The sequence below is a fragment of the Scyliorhinus torazame genome, chromosome 4, assembly GCF_047496885.1.
Source record: "Scyliorhinus torazame isolate Kashiwa2021f chromosome 4, sScyTor2.1, whole genome shotgun sequence".
In the NCBI taxonomy this organism is placed as follows: Eukaryota; Metazoa; Chordata; class Chondrichthyes; order Carcharhiniformes; family Scyliorhinidae; genus Scyliorhinus; species Scyliorhinus torazame.
In genome coordinates this window covers 267,252,086-267,267,756 of record NC_092710.1, presented here as the reverse complement: position 1 = coordinate 267,267,756, position 15,671 = coordinate 267,252,086, and the positions used below count along the sequence as shown (strand labels likewise).

At 47.4% G+C, this 15,671-nt stretch overlaps 1 protein-coding gene across 4 annotated transcripts in view; it reads left to right on the top strand.

The window, feature by feature from the left end:
* ankrd6b (ankyrin repeat domain 6b) overlaps positions 1–15,671 on the top strand; it is a 334,311-nt gene that overhangs the window by 93,066 nt on the left and 225,574 nt on the right. For 3 of the 4 annotated variants that reach the window (XM_072499764.1, XM_072499765.1, XM_072499766.1), the window contains exon 1: positions 14,632–14,806. The exons of the other annotated variant lie outside the window; for it this stretch is intronic. The gene's annotated coding sequence lies outside the window, so the exon portion shown is untranslated. Of the gene's footprint in view, positions 1–14,631; positions 14,807–15,671 lie in introns of those variants that run through there. 4 annotated transcript variants of the gene reach the window in all.

Below are 15,671 nucleotides of genomic sequence, written 5' to 3'. Positions count from 1 at the left end.
CCAGTCAGCTAATCCTCTACCCATGCCAGTGTCTTACCCTTAACACCATGGGCTCTTAACTTATTTAACAGTCTCCTGTATAGCACCTTGTCAAAGGCCTTCTGGAAATCTAAATCGATCACATCCACTGGTTCTCCTTTGTTGAACTTCCTTATTACCTCCTCAAAGAATTCTAACAGATTTTTCAGACATGTCCTCTCATGGATGAAACCATGCTGACTCAGTCCTATTTTATCATGCACTTCCAAGTACTCATCTTTAATAACTCATCTTAAAGCAAAGTCGGGCTAACCGGCCTATAATTTCCTGTCTTCTCCCTCCTTCCCTTCTTAATCAGGAGTGCTACATTAGAGATTTTCAAGTCCTCTGAGACACCCCCCCCCCCCCCCCCCCCCCCACACCCCCGGCCTCCAGTGATTCCTGAAAGGTCACCAATGCCTCCACAATATAGAACTCTGGGGTGTAGTGCATTCAGACTAGGTGGTTTTTCCACTTTCAGGCCTTACAGTTTCCCCAGAACCTTCTCCTTCGTGATGGCCACTACACTCACCTCTGCCCTCTGCTTCTCCTGAAGTTCTGGTATCCCACTGGTGTCTTCCACCGTGAGGACTGATGCAAAGTATCTATTCAGTTTCTCTGCCATTTCTTTGTTTCCTATTATTATTTCTCCAGCTTCATCTTCCAGTTGTCCAATATTCATTCTTGCCTCTCTCTTACCTTTTTAACAACAGGAAATTGTTACGTGTAGTCACTGTACTGTTGTCATATAGACAAGTGTGGCAATCTATTTGTGCAGTAATTTGAATCTGTTGTACATTATTGTAAGTGTAGACAAAAGTGAAGTAAATACATGATTATTTGTGCAGGAAAGTACTTCAAACACCAATCCTGACATCTTTGTGAAAAGAAATTATCCAGGAATGGAAAGCAAAGGTGTTATTAGTTCAATCTGCAGGAATGTGATAAAGGGTTGTCAAGTTTGAAGGCTATAATCATCACCATTATTTTTGCACTTGAGTGATGAGCTCATAGAATGCAGAGGTAGATATAGACCCTGGGAAGTATTAATGAGGAATAATGCTTTCTTCCGGAATTTCTTGTCAGATGAACAATCAGCTCTCTTTATTATAGAGTGATGGGTTTTCTATTGCTGAGGCCCTGACTTCTTTGTACAATCTGATATTTAATCTACCTTGTTCAGTTTATTGGTGAACTGTGATTGTTGATCAATTAAAAATAAAACAACTGACCTTCACTTTGTGAGTTAGCATTCACCCCTGGGCTGAGACAAGAAAAACTGTCCAGAGCTAGTTGCTGTTTGTCAAACTGTATTACAAAGTGGCTGCTTAAGTGAGAACAGAAGTTAAGCAGTAGATGTTTACTATCTACAGAGTTGGGGGCAGTGGAGGAAATGAGGGAAGGGAAGGAGATGAGAAAAGATTAATATTTGAGCAATGATTTGAGTTTAGTGGTCACTAGGAATGGGTGGGTTGGGGTGGTTGAGGGAGATGATAATTGTGAACAAGTCGCACTTAAAAAAATGATTACCAACTGTAATTACAAAATAAAAACCAGTTAAAAGAACCCAGATTAGAGCAGTAGTTTTCTAACATTGCTTGCAGCTGAAATGTTAAATTAAGCCCCATCTGCACTCGGTTAGTGGACAAGGTTCGATAACCCTATTCAAAGAAGAGCATTGTTGTTCTGTAGAGATTGTCATTTGTTTGCACTGGAACAAGGGAATGTCCTGTGTTGGCATTAATGCAGGCAATGATTGCAGTTGGCACAGTGGTTAGCACTGCTGTGTCACAATACTGAGGACCTGGGTTCGATCCTGGCCCTGGGTCACTGTCCGTGTGGAGTTTGCACATTCTCCCTGTGTCTGTATAGGTCTCACCCCCACAACCCAAAAGATGTGCGGGGTAGATGGATTGGCCACGTTAAATTGCCCCTTAATTGGATTTTTTAAAAAAATTATCTTTGGGCTGCTTTCGTCTTTAAAGACTAAAGTTTTAAATAACGGATAAATCATAATCCAGTCCTACTACTCTTTGCTGCTCAAAGCTCACCTGTAGCTTTGGCATTTTTGAAATAGTTCATGTTTTACCCTTGGGCCATCATGGATTCCTTTTATGCTCCATCATATTGATAACAGCCCAGACTCTTCGAGAAAATAATCATATTTTTTTTAAAAATATGCATGGCATACTTATCACATCTAGATGTTGATTTTAGACTAAAAAAAATTGTTGTTTATTGTGGCACTGTCCTGCTGATAATATGGATGAGGGTGGACTGGCAAAAATGTTGATATCCGAATGCTGAACTGTTTTTGTGCCTGTATTAATTTTATTGTGTCATTAATTTCTGTTTTTTGGATTGGTTTTTTTTTACTTGTGGTTTCACAGGCATATAATTCAGCATCTTAAATGAATAGCAAAAAAATTCTGGTTTTCAGTGGTGCCTAACCTATCGTGGCATCCAGTGGAATAGAATGCAGTTTAGAGAGATCAAGGAAGAAGGCTACTGCACAATGACGTAACATCACCCTTTTATTCAATGATCTGTATGGCTCCTGTAGTAGCGGCCCCTTACAGGGATGGGGGTTTGGAGAGTCATGTGACCCAATGGACCAGTCAGACCATAGTGATCCAGGGGGTTGAGTGTGGGCTTTCCCGGCAGAATCGATCCTGGAGCTGTAGAAGTCGGTAGCACATCCTAACACTCTGTAACTAGTTATTCTAATAAATAATTGTTGTCGTTCAAACTTGGGAGTTGCCAATCACTCCGATACTACAGCTCCCAACACCTCAAATTATTTTTTAAAATAAATTTAGAGTACCCAATTATTCTTTTCCAATTAAGGACCAATTTAGCCTGGCCAATTCACCTACTCTGCACATCTGTGGGTTGTGGGGGTGAGACCCACGCAGACATGTGGAGAATGTGCAAACTCCACACTGACAGTGGGCAAGGATCAAAACCGGGTTCCCTGCACCTTGAGGTAGTAGTGCCAGCCACTGTGCCACCGTGCCACCCAACATCTCAAATTCTAAATGTTTTGTTTAAATTCTGTTGTACATGGCAGTGGTGGGCAACATGCGGCCCAACTGCGTTCTGAGTGCGGCCCACCAGACATTTTGTTGACCGTTGCTTGCACGTAGAGTTGCCAATTTCTGCTGATTTTTGTCCACTTGTTTTTTTTCCTACTGGTATGACTGAAATTATGCACACACAACGCAAGAGCAAGTGAAGTGAGGTGAATGCTGATTGCACACAACATTGACCCCTCTGCATCCAAGGTGTAAATATTTATTTACAAAAATTGAATTTCATAGCTCTATTAATATATAAGTGATTAAGCACTTTCTGTAACTCGTTATGAAATATTTGGTGTGTATTAAATGCATTTAATCTTATTCATGGGGTCATGGTTAGTGAACATGTCAGATTTCAATCTTGTGGCCCAATGAGGTGAATGAGGGTCACTCATGCGGCTCACTCACCAGCTTAGGTTGCCCGTCACTGGTATATAGGCTATTCCTCAACTGGAAAATCCTGTTCAGTTGTGAACAACACATTACAGAAGGGATGTTGGCGTCATGGAAAAATGCACTCGATTCACGAGAATGATACTTGGAATTAATGATATACCTGAAAAAGTGAGAGTTGTGTTTAAGGGGACTGATTATTTTTTTAATGGCAATGTTTAAATTGATGTTGTTTCTGACATTTTAGATGGATGGATTATTCTAATAACTAATTAGTCTTGGAAGGATTGTTTCTCACTGCATTGAAAGAGGTGTTCAGGCCAATAGTGCAGGAACTAGCTTTCTTCCTTGGCCCAGCTTTATCAACCTGTGCTCCCACTTTTAAAGATAATTTTATCTGAAACCCTAACAGATGTTTGCTTAATCCATGATATTGAGCAACCTCAACTGTCCAGCTCAAAATATAACAAAAGACCAAGGGGACTCCAGGCCGAGGTTGACAATCCCCAAATAAACCTCAGGATGGTGGGAGACCATGTCAACATTGTGGAGACAAAAGGCCTCACAGGAAAGATCACTGTTCAGCTGTTAGAAAACTCCAGTACTTGCCTTAAGTTCAAATCAAAGTTGAAGGCTGAGGACTCCAGTTCCCGGTGGGCCATGCGGCTTCTACACTTGTGTCAGCCGAGAAAGGACAGCACGCATGCACAGTTAATGTTTTTTTTTTACATTCTTTGGGTCGAAAACTGGTCCTGGATACCTGTGCAGAAAAAAAAGGAAGTAAAGAATTGAAATGGCATGAAATGGGAGGTCAGGTAACCTTAAGCAGAGCACCATTGCAAAGAGTATGTCCAAAGGGGATTTGGGGAGAGGGAAATGAACACACACCAAGAAGGTCTCAAATGAGGGAGTGGGACAGAAAGTGGTCCCAGAGGAAAGTCCCAGCTGGGACAAGGGCAGGGGTCAGAAGAGGTCATAGCGGATAAACTTAAAAGAATGGAGCAAAGAAATTGGTTCCGAATTAACGAGAGAGCTATGGAGGGCAAATTTGAAGTGAAGTAGATCTGAGAGGAGCCTGAAGTTCGGAGGAGGCAGCCAATGGTTGATAATTCCTTACTGGGGGCTCGTGGAGAAGCGATATTCTGCTTGGCACGGCCACAGTTCTGAAATTGTGCTTGAAAAGTGAAGCTTGAGTGTACTTTCAGAACCAGAAACTTAAGAAAGCTCAGAAGGCGAGATTGGAACCCTGGAGGTAGGTTTGTGTTGAAGTTGTCGGACTGGGAATGACATTTTAAAACAATTCCAAGGCGAGTTCTTCAAATGTGGAGATCGGTAACCCTTGTGGAAAGACTAAGTTTCAGTGAGACTGGTTGTTTTAAAGTGTGACGAACCTCTGGGTGGATTGTTGAGAAATCCAAGCAATCTGCTGTAGTTGCTTCTGTCAATTACTTGAGGAGTATGGCGTGTCTGACCATAGTTCTCCTGTTAATTTACATGTAGCTCATCTTTCCAAATTTGCATGCGTCCTTAAAGATGTAGCTGGGGTGAAGGAAACATGTAATTTAAATCATTTTCTTCTGTTTGTATTGAGATCTTGCCAACTTTTTCATCTGGTGTAAACTAGTTCATGTTATTTCTTGTTTCATAAATGTTTTATACTTTATTTTAAAAGTATGCTGGCAGACTCCAGTGAAACTATTGGGTAACTTTCCTCCACGGTTTAAGAAAAGAAGTAAGGATCTACCACGTCAGGTTTCACTGTGGGACCTGACTAGTGCCAGTATTAACATCAACAGGAATTGTAACACGGAAAGCTCTGCGCAGTGTTTCACTTGTAATGGGCTGGGACACTTTGGAAAGCTGTACAAGTCTAAGACATCGAGATGTGTGGACAAAACAGCCCATGAGATTGAGGAACCAGGAAGGGATCCAGCAGTACTCCTTGGTTAGAGATCACGGGTCCTGGATTCTCCCTTTGGAATGCAGGCATCTCTGTAAACGGTCACCTGACCAACTTCAAATTAGAAACAGGAGCTAATGTGAAAGTCATCCTGGGCGAGGAACCATGGCTGCAAGCCCTCTGGCTATGAATGAAGGACATACCATTCTATGGTCTAGGAGGAATCCAACTTCTGGTCATAGGCGTGATCCTAGAACCACTCTGGAATGGCAACAAGCAGATATTCAAAATTTTGTAAATCATCCGAAACCCAACCTTTTTCTCACAGGGATGCCGGAGTTGCCCTTTACTTCCTCAAAGCGTCAGAAGACATCAAGTCGCCGAGGTCCTGGGTTCAATCCCAGCTCTGGGTCACTGTCCGTGTGGAGTTTGCACATTCTCCCCGTGTTTGTGTGGGTTTCGCCCCCACAACCCAAAGATGTGGAGGGTAGGTGGATTGGCCACACTAAATTGCCCCTTAATTGGAAAAAAATAATTGGGTACTCTAAATTTATAAAACAAAGATGACATCACATCAAGTCAAGCTCTGTTATCAACTGCACAGAGCTGCAAGCTCACGAGGTCGACCAGTGACGACACTCTCGACCACGACTTCAGCTCTGAATTGTCTTCACTCTTTGCAGAGCCGATTTGTCCAACTCTTTTACAGGCAGCAGAATCTCTTTCTTCAGATCACTAAACCTTCAGATAAGCACCACCCTTTTTGCGAAGAAGACACACATCAGAATGGCCAGCAACAGAGTGGAAATCCCCAAACGTAGGCTCTAACAGTTACTATCACACAACCTGGAAATACCATGGCAATTAAACCGCAATTTCCAGCAGTAGTGCACAGCAGCAAGGCGATGCTGGAGCAGGAGAGTAGCAACTATTGTCAGGTGGATGTACCTTTAAGAAATGGGTGTTTATCAAATGGCTGCAGTGTTGTCATTGTGTGGGTGGAGCTGAGCTCTGGCTCTGCTTTTACTTTTGTTTTGAGCTGGCAGCTGCAGTGTGTTTAGTTTCATTTTCAGAATTGGAGAGCTGCATTCACAGCAAGAAGATGTTATGAGCTCTCTCTGCAATCTAAAGAATGTCTTCAGCTCATTTGATGATTTCAAAGTAATACCTGTTTCTGTAGCGAATTTAAACCTGCTGTCTTTATTTAAAAAGGGTTTAACTTGGGGACTTCCGGTGGCGGCTATGAAAGGAGTAAGTCGCACATTTGGTGGCTCCCGCTCGGGTCGGACTTTTGGACCTTTTCCCCCGATTTTCTACCAGACTTGAACTGTAAAACTCAAGAGAGAGGCAATTGTGTACTGAATTCCCACATCGGTGCATGGAGAGAAGGACTAGAAGTGCTCGTAAAGGCAGAAACAGAAAGACAGAGAAGGCTTGGGCTGAAGCTGCAGCAGGAGACAGCATGGCAGAGGACCGGACCTCTGGTTTGTCGACCCAGCGGTCAACGGAGCAGCTGATGCAAGTTATTCAGGAAGGCTTTGCTAAGCAGAAACGGGACTGCTTGGAACCGATAAAAGAGCCGATTGAGCAGTTGGAGCATAGATTGGATGCCCAGGATCGGGCATCCGGAAGGTGGAGAAGGCGCTGGCTGAGCAGGAGGAACATCAAACTGCGGTGGAGCTGGAGGTGGGGATGCCGAGGGATCAGCAGAAGAAGCTCCTGGAGAAGGTGGAGGGCCTAGAGAATACGACCCGCCGGCAGAACTTGAGAATCATTGGGCTCCCGGAGGGGTCCGAAGGAGCGGACGCTGGGGCATACATCGCAGATATGTTTGAGAAGCTGCTGGGGATGGGGCATTCTCCAGACCCTTGGAGGTGGGCAGGGCTCACAGTGCACCGGCGAGGAAGCCACGAATGGGAGACCCCCCAGAGGGCAATGGTGGTGAGATTCCACAGGTACATAGGTAAGGAGCGCATTCTACAGTGGGCCAAGCAGACACACAGCTGTAAGTGGGACAATAGTATCCTGCGGGTCTACAAAACCGGAGTGTGGAGGTGGCCAGGCGAAGAGCAGGCTTCAGCCAGATTAGGTCAATCCTTTACAAGAAAAAGGTGAAGTTCGGACTGTTGTATCCGGCCCATCTCTGGGTCACGTACGAGGAACAGCACTTTTATTTTGAGTCGCCTGAGGACGCGCTAGACTTCGTGAAAAGGAAAGGACTGGTGGTGGACTGAGCTTTTGAACTTTGCTGCAACGTTCATGTTTTGTTTTGTTTTTTCTTTTTTTTCACTGTTCTTTAAAGAAAAGTTGCTCGATTTTCGTTTTGTGGAAGCTGTTTGTAATGCCTTCTGTATTGGTTTGGGACAGTGGCAGAGCTGAGTGAGTTAAGGTTTTCATTTGCACTGTCGGGGGATGGAGGTGTGCTTTTAGATTATGGTGTTTTTTCTGTCGGGCAATTGTGTGGGGATTGTTTGAAGTTGGAGTATGTTTGTATGAGCGGGTGGGGAGGGAACAATAGGTGGGAGACTATCTGGCGCCAGGGATGGGGGCCACCAAGCTAGCTGGGCAGGCTAGCTCACGGAAGCGCAGTGGGGAATGTGCATATGTTCGGTTTATCAAAGGGGTTGGGTTACAGAGTGTTGTACTAGAGGGGGAGGGGGAAGGGAAATGTTCTGCTGACGAGGGAGGGACTTGGGCCGAGGGACAGAGAGGAGGCGGAGGCTGCCTGGGGACGGGCTGGTGGAGGCGCGGAGCATGGGCTGGAGGCGGGCCCAAAAAAGGGGATGACTGATCGGCGAAGGGGGGGGGGCAATGAGCCCCCCAACTAGGCTGATCACCTGGAATGTTTGAGGGTTAAATAGGCCGGTCAAGAGGGCATGTATGTTCGCGCATCTTAGGGGACTGAAGGCGGACATGGTAATGTTGCAGGAGACTCACCTTAGAGTAACTGACCAGATTAGATTGAGGAAAGGCTGTGTCAGTCAGGTCTTTCACTCGGGACTGGATTCAAAGACTAGAGGGGTTGAGTTTCTGATCAATAAGCGGGTGGTGTTTGAGGCGGGTAGAATAGTTTTGGATGTGGGAGGTCGGTACATTATGGTCAGTGGGAAACTGGAGGGGGTGCAGGTGGTATTAGTATGCGCCAAATTGGGATGATGTGGAGTTTATAAAGAGGATGCTGGGGAAGATACCAGACCTGGATTCGCACAGGTTGATCATGGGAGGGGACTTCAACACAGTTATTGACCCTGGCTTGGACCGGTCAAGCTCGAAAACGGGCAAGGTGTCAGCAATGGCAAAGGAACTAAAAGGGTTCATGGAGCTGATCAGGGGGTGGATCCATGGAGATTTGGGCAGCCGAGGGTGAAGGAGTTCTCCTTCTACTCACACGTGCATAAATTGTACTCCCGGATCGATTTCTTCATTTTGAGCAGGGCCTGACTGGCAGGGAGGTGGACACTGGGTACTCGGCGATCACAATCTCAGACCATGCTCCGTACTGGGTTGACCTACAGGTTAGTAAAGACAGTAACCAGTGCCCACACTGGAGGTTAGATGTGGGACTTTTGGTGGATGAAGGGGTGTGCGAGCGGCTGAGGAAATGTATTCAGAACTACCTGCAGGTCAACAACACGGGGGAAATTTCAGCAGCGATGGTCTGGGAAGCACTGAAGGCGGTGGTCAGAGGTGAGCTAATCTCGATACGGGCCCATAGGGAGAAGGTGGACAGGGCAGAGGCGGACTGACTGGTTAAGGAGATGCTACAGATTGATCGGAGGATGCGGAGATCCCAGAGGCAGGGCTTTTAAGGGAACGGCGGAGGCTACAGGCGGAGTTCGGCTTGTTAACCATAGGGAGGGCGGTGAAGCAGCTGGGAAAGGCGAGGGGGGCGTCTATGAACATGGAGAGAAGGCCAGCAGAATGCTTGCACAGCAGCTTAGAAAGAGTGAGGCAGCCAGGGAGATAGGGAAAGTAAATGACGGAGATGGGAACCTGGTTGGAGATTCAGCAACTGTGAATAAGGCGTTTAGGGATTTCTACAGTACGCTGTATAGGTTGGAATCCCCAACGGGGCCGGAGGGGATGAGGCACTTTTTGGGGGGGTTGAATTTACCAAAGGTGGACGGGGAGCTGATAAAGGGCAGGGGGCCCCGATCGGGTTGGAAGAGATAGTGGAGGGTCTGAAGGCCATGCAGGCGGGTAAAGCCCCGGGGCCGGACGGGTACCCAGTTGAGTTTTATAAAACGTTCTCTGGGATATTGGGGCCGGTGTTGATGAGGATGTTCAATGGGGCAAGGGAAAGAGAGGTGCTGCCCCCGACGATGTCACAGGCCACGATTTCGCTGATTCTGAAGCAGAACAAGAACCCGGAGCTGCGTGGATCCTACAGGCTGATATCCCTGTTGAATGTGGACGCCAAACTGCTGGTCAAAATTTTGTCCTCCAGGATTGAGGCTTGTGTTCCGGACTTTATTGGGGAGGACCAGACAGGGTTTGTTAAGGGTAGGCAGTTGGTGGTCAATGTAAGAAGGTTGTTAAATGTGATCATGATGCCCCTGGAAGGTAGGGAGGTGGAGGTAGTGATCGCAATGGATGCAGAAAAAGCTTTTGATCGAGTAGAATGGGAATATCTGTGGGAGGTACTGGGACGGTTCGGATTTGGGCGGGGCTTTATTGACTGGGTCAGGTTACTGTATCAGGCTCCTGTGGCAAGTGTGCGGACGAATAGGACAACATCGGACTATTTTAGTCCGGGGGGTGACGAGTCAGGGATGCCCCCTCTCCCCACTGTTGTTTGCGCTAACTATAGAGCCGTTGGCAATTGCTCTGAGGGCCTCAAGGGGCTGGTCCGAGGGCCTCAAGGGGCTGGTCCGGGGGGGGGGGGGGGGGGGGGGAGGAGGAGGAGGGGGGGGGGAGCATAGAGTCTCGCTTTATGCAGACGACCTGCTTCTGTATGTATCGTATCCATTAGAGGGGATGGAAGAAATCATGAGAATTAAAGGGGAACTTGGCCGGTTTTCGGCGTATAAGCTAAATATTGGGAAAAGTGAGATGTTTGCGGTCCAGGCGAGGGGACAGGAGAGGCGATTGGGGGAGCTGCCGTTTAGATTAGTAGGGGGAACCTTTATGTACCTAGGCATTCATGTGGCGCGGGAATGGGACTGGCTGCATAAATTGAATCTTGCCCGGCTAGTAGACCAAATGAAGGACGATTTTCGGAGATGGGACGTGCTCCCGTTGTCATTAGCTGGGAGGGTGCAGACGGTGAACATGACCGTCCTCCCGAGGTTCCTGTTCGTGTTTCAATGTCTCTTCATCTTTATTCCGCGGTCCTTTTTTAAACAGGTCAACGCAGTGATCACTGGCTTTGTCTGGGTGGGCAAGACCACGCGGGAAGGAAGGTAATGCTTGAGCGGAGTGATGCTTGGGTGGTCGGGGGTGTGTGTGTTGGGGCTGGGGGGTAGGGGGGGGTTGGCATGGGAGCGTATGGAGGCGGCTTCATGCAAGGGCATTAGTTTTGGGGGCGTTGATAACTGCGCCTCTGCCGTGCCTGCCGGCACGGTACTCCACCAGCCCCTTGGTGGTGGCGGCCCTGAGAGTCTGGGGGCAATGGAGGAGAAATGTGGGAGCAGAGGGAACATCGGTCTGGTCCCCAATCTGTAATTATCATCAGTTTGCCCCGGGAAGTATGGATGGGGGGTTCCGGGTATGACGGAGAGTAGGGATTGAGAGGATGGGGGATATGTTTATAGAGGGGAGCTTTCCCAGTGTGAGGGCACTGGGGAGAAGTTTGGGTTGGCGAGGGGAAACAAATTCAGGTATCTGCAGGCGTGGGACTTCCTACGTAAACAGGTGTCAACCTTCCTGTTCTTACCGCTAAGGGGGATTCAGGACATGGTAGTTTCCAGAGGGTGGGTAGGAGAAGGGAGCATCTCGGACATTTACAAGGAACTTATGGGGTCAGAGGAGACGCAGACCGAGGAGCTGAAGCCCAAGTGGGAGGAGGAGCTGGGAGGAGAGATAGAGGATGGTCTACGGGCAACACGTTGAGTAGAATGAACGCGTCTGCAACATGTGCCAGGCTCAGCCTGATACAATTTCAGGTTCTGCACCGGGCTCACATGACAGTGGCCCGGATGAGCAGATTCTTTGGGGTGGAGGACAGGTGCACAAAATGTGCGGGAGGACCAGCGAACCATGTCCACATATTCTGGGCATGTCCGAAGCTTAGGGGATTTTGGCAGGGGTTTGCAGATGTCATGTCCACGGTGTTAAAAACAAGGGCGGCACTGAGTCCAGAGGTGGCGATTTTCGGGGTGTCGGAAGACCCGGGAATCCAGGAGGAGAAAGAGGCAGACATTCTGGCCTTTGCTTCCCTGGTAGCCCGGAGACGGATACTATTAGCTTGGAGGGACTCAAAGCCCCCGAAGTCAGAGACCTGGTTATCAGACATGGCTAGCTTTCTCTGTTTGGAGAAAATCAAGTTCGCCTTGAGAGGGTCAATGTTAGGGTTCGCCCGGAGATGGCAACCGTTCGTCGACTTCTTCGCGGAAAATTAATCGTCAGCAGATGGGGGAATGGGGGGGATTAGTTTAGCTTGGAGTCGGGGGTTAGTAAAGGTGGGACCTGTAAGGGAGGGAGACGGCTTGTGCACTATGTTTATAGTTTCAAGTACAGGGGGCGCGATTTTCCGCTCCCGCGCCGGTTGGGTGAATCGCCTGGGTCACCAAATATTCCCGCGACGCCGGTCCGACGCCCTCCTGCGATTCTCAGAAACCGCGAGAACGGCCCCGTCGAGATCCGCGCGGCGCAGGCCGGAGAATCGCCCGAGACACCCAAAATGGCGATTCTCCGGCACCCCTGCTATTCTCAGGCCCGGATGGGCCGATCGGCCAGCCCAAAACGGCGGGTTCCCCCCGGCACCGTCCACACCTGGTCGCTGCCGATGGGAACAGCGCGGGAATGCTGGGGGGGGGGGGGGCGGCCTGCGAGGGGGGGGGGAAGGGGGGATCCTGCACCGGGGGGGGCTGAAATGGGGTGTGACCCCCGATCGGTGCCCACCGTTCGTCGGGCCGTCCTCTCTGAAGGAGGACCTCCTCTCTTCCGCAGCCCCGCAAGATCCGTCTGACATCTTCTTGCGGGGCGGACTCTGAGAGGACGGCAACCACGCATGCGCGGGTTGACGCCGGCCAACCCACGCATGCGCGGGTGACGCCAGTTATGCAGCACCGGCCGCGTCATGTATGCGGCGCCGCCTTTACTCGACGCCAAAGCCTGGAGCGAGTAAATGACGCGGCGCCGCTCCTAGCCCATTATCGGGCCCTGAATCGGTCGGGATAGGGGCCGTTTCGCGCCGTCGTGAACCTCGACGGCGTTCACGACGCCGCGAACACTCTGCCTCCATTTCGGAGAATCACGCCCATTGTTTATTGTGTTGTTATAATACCAAAAAATACCTCTATGAAATGTTTATTTTAAAAAAAAAACGGTTTAACTTCTAGAAGTTGTTTGGGAAGTTATTAAGGGTTATCTATAGAGTACTGTATCTTTTGGGGGGTGGTCAGGGTTGTGTGTTTATAAAATGTTAACTGGATTCATAGAATGAACATTGTTTTTGTTTAAAAATACTTTTAGTTCTCTGTTGCATCACACCTGTAAAGTGGGCCCTTGTACTCCCCATAACCACAATCTGTTTAAAGTTGTGGGTCAGATGAACTCCATGATATACTTTGGAGTTTTCTAAACCCTGACCCTAATACTATCATAATAATAATATTTCTTGTCGCAAGTAGGCTTACATTAACACTGTAATGAAGTTATTGTGAAAAGCCCCAGGTCGCCACATTCGGGGACCTATTCGGGTACTCAGAGGGAGAATTCAGAATGTCTAAATTACCTTACCCACCAGAGAACTACTCCATGAGGTACAAGGGCACAGGAAAGAACACAGAGTGGCTATGAAAGCCAAACTTCAAGTTGAACTCATGTGCAAGGAACATTCAAACAGAATGGAGATAACATTCAACTCCCCGAAAGATCATGACAGACGCCATGGATGAAGAAAAGCCATGGTCAGACTACATGAAGGGACGGAGTGAACACTCCCTTCAACGAAGCAGATGAGTTGTTGATTATGAAAAGTTCACTTCCAAGGAGCGCAAAAAGTGAATCAGATGGAGAAAACCAAGTGCCGGAAAGGCAGAATATTAGATTTCAACTCCCAAGTCAACAAAGCTTGCCCAAAGCAACAGAACCCACACCTCCTCCAAATGTGTCACGCCTCCAGACCATCTGGATTTATAGTCAGAAACTTGAGGGGGGGGGGGGTTGGTTAGCACCGAGAGAACGTTTCAGCTGTAAATTTGTTAGGTTGAGTCTTGGAGAAGGTGGAGTATAATTGTGTTCGGCTTAGCTGGGGTTAATGTAGGGTTGAAGAATAGTACCAGCTAATGTATAATGTAGAGAGACATGTGGCACGAGACAGAGTTGTATGGAGAGAGTCGAGGAGAGGTCCACCTGAGGTTAGCTCCTAGTTTGGGGTTAGCATTTGTACATATGTGACTGTCTTTGTGGAGTTTGCACGTTCTTCCTGTGTCTGCGTGGGATTCCTCCGGGTGCCCCGGTTTCCTCCCACAGTCCAAAGATGTGGTTAGGTTGATTGGCTATGCTAAATTGCCCCTAGGTGGGGTTACGGGGATAGAGTGGGGGATTGGGCCTAGATAGGGTGCTCATTCAGAAGGTCAGTGCAGACCCGATGGGCTGAATGGCCTCCTTCTACACTGTAGAGATACTATGTTAATATATAAATAGTTTGAATTATCAAGAAACAATACTGTTCAACCATATGAATCTCTGAACCTCTTAGTGAGACCAACTGAACAAACGCTTACAACAGACACCTTAAGGGTACACGCCATCCTGCCAGCACATGGCTCTGCCAGGGAGGGGCAGTGGGGCCCCACCCCAAGTACCAACCCACTCACTTTAGAAATTCACACTGTTTTCTTACTCCAATTTGAAACATGTACTGACTATTGAGAAAATGAGGCCTCGTAAGTGAGTGCAAGCAATACATTTAAATAGACTTCATCGTAGTGTTCAGAATACACTTCTGTCAGTAACAGAGCGTGCTTAAAAGGTAGCCTGAAGTAGACGTGGTCAGTTGAAGCTGATAGGATGGTCTTCATTCTTCATTGTGCTAGGCCCTGGTGAAGCTGCTATTGATATGTAAATTGATGTGACAGCTAACCCAGGGAGAGCTCGTACCAAGCAGTGCATTGTTGCTGTCGGCTGTGAATAAGACATTTTTAAGTTCCACGTCTTTGATCATATCGGTCCCTTCTTGCGATGCTGTAGTCGAAGCCTGGACATGTGGGTACAGATGGTTGTGTGCTCTGCTGAGGAAGCTGTAACTGTAAGTACAAAGTTGTACTTTACCCTTTCCAGTCTTGTTGGATTGATAATTACGAGCATGATCAACTCGGAGAACAATGGCAAAAGGGGAAAAAGCCTTTTACGGTCCCTCCTCCTTTTGGCAAACAATTATTGACCTCGTGTTTAACTGAGCTCTTATTTCAGTTTGGATATATTTCAACAATTTAAAAATGATTTAGCTGTATTTCAGAGGGTTAAGTTTAAAAATAAACACCCAAGTACACAAAACACGTGTGTGCACTTTGTTACCTCAAGTCTAAGGCATCAGAGGTTTTGTTAAGAATCCATTCATTGCTCAGGATAAATTTTAAAAGAGGATATTCCATTCATAAACTACGTAATATTTTCGCCTTGACAAAATTGAGGAATCAGAGGTATGTTCCAGGTGGCAGGGAACAATTTCTGCACAAAGAAAGCAGTAAAGGCCTGTGAACAATGCAGCACTCACTATGAGTTCAAACTGCTGCCAGAATGAATTTCAGCTATGTGCTGAAAATCTCTACATGCGCACATTGACGTACAATGTTAACGCCTGGATTTTATTTCAAATGTGTCTCGTTAAATGTCAAAAGTAACTATTTCAGTTGGACAAATCTGAACGGTTCGTCGGGGCATTTAGTTATATAGGATGTTGCCAATACCAAGGATGTTCCACTGCTTGTTACATCTATAATGCGTTTGCTCTTGGGAATCTGTTGGACTGAATGTTGTGCGTAAACGATATCTTATTTTATTGGGTGGGGGAAGGGCTATCAATTGAAGTCAGACTACTTCCTTCCTGGCAACCCGAGTGGAGGGAAGCCTATGAACCAGGTTACTGAACATTCAGATACATTGAAGGGCAG